General features: G+C 39.9%; 1 long non-coding RNA gene across 2 annotated transcripts; it reads right to left on the bottom strand.

Moving 5' to 3' along the window:
* Window positions 1-28: 28 nt before the first annotated feature.
* On the bottom strand, window positions 29-529 carry LOC107682195 (uncharacterized). 2 transcript variants are annotated; one of them, XR_001633406.1, is made up of 3 exons: window positions 460-529; window positions 166-351; window positions 29-47 (listed from the first exon to the last, which is right to left on the bottom strand). It is a non-coding gene; the product is annotated as an uncharacterized LOC107682195 (long non-coding RNA). The 2 variants fall into 2 exon arrangements; XR_001633407.1 differs by lacking the exon at window positions 29-47 and adding an exon at window positions 96-107.

Raw genomic sequence — 529 nt, 5'->3', positions numbered from 1 at the left:
TGTTCGACTGCTACCAGGGGGAACACCAGGATCAGGACAGTGATCGGCTGTGAGACAGTAATAAACAGACAAATGGATGTGAAGATCTGTGGACCTACGTTTGAAAACTAGTTCATGGAAACTTTTGTGTGTTTACATATTTACAAAGTAATAGCGATTACTTACATTCACATCCACAAATTGGTGTGCTTCCACTCCACTTCCCATTAGGCTTGCAAACACGGACCTCTGAGCCACGGAACGTACAATCGGAATGACATGAGTAGGTGGTTGTGTCATTTACATAGTACTTGTCTTTATATGGAATCACCTCTCCATTCTCGAAAACACAGGGATTGGGACATGTGATCTCTAGGATAAATGCATGAATAAATGCATACAGTAGAAGAGTATAATTAAAAGAAATAAGTCTAGCATTTATTCATGATATAATGACACAAATAATGCCTTGTTTCTTACTTTTGCACTCTGGGGTTTTTCTGATTTTGGTCTTTGAGGTCCAGTGTCCATCTTGACACAGACGTGACTG

Source organism: Sinocyclocheilus anshuiensis, unplaced genomic scaffold (genome assembly GCF_001515605.1).
Source record: "Sinocyclocheilus anshuiensis isolate Anshui unplaced genomic scaffold, SAMN03320099.WGS_v1.1 C31830863, whole genome shotgun sequence".
NCBI lineage: Eukaryota > Metazoa > Chordata > Actinopteri > Cypriniformes > Cyprinidae > Sinocyclocheilus > Sinocyclocheilus anshuiensis.
Note: the sequence above shows the minus strand (reverse complement) of the source record. Positions and strands in the feature narration are given on the sequence as shown.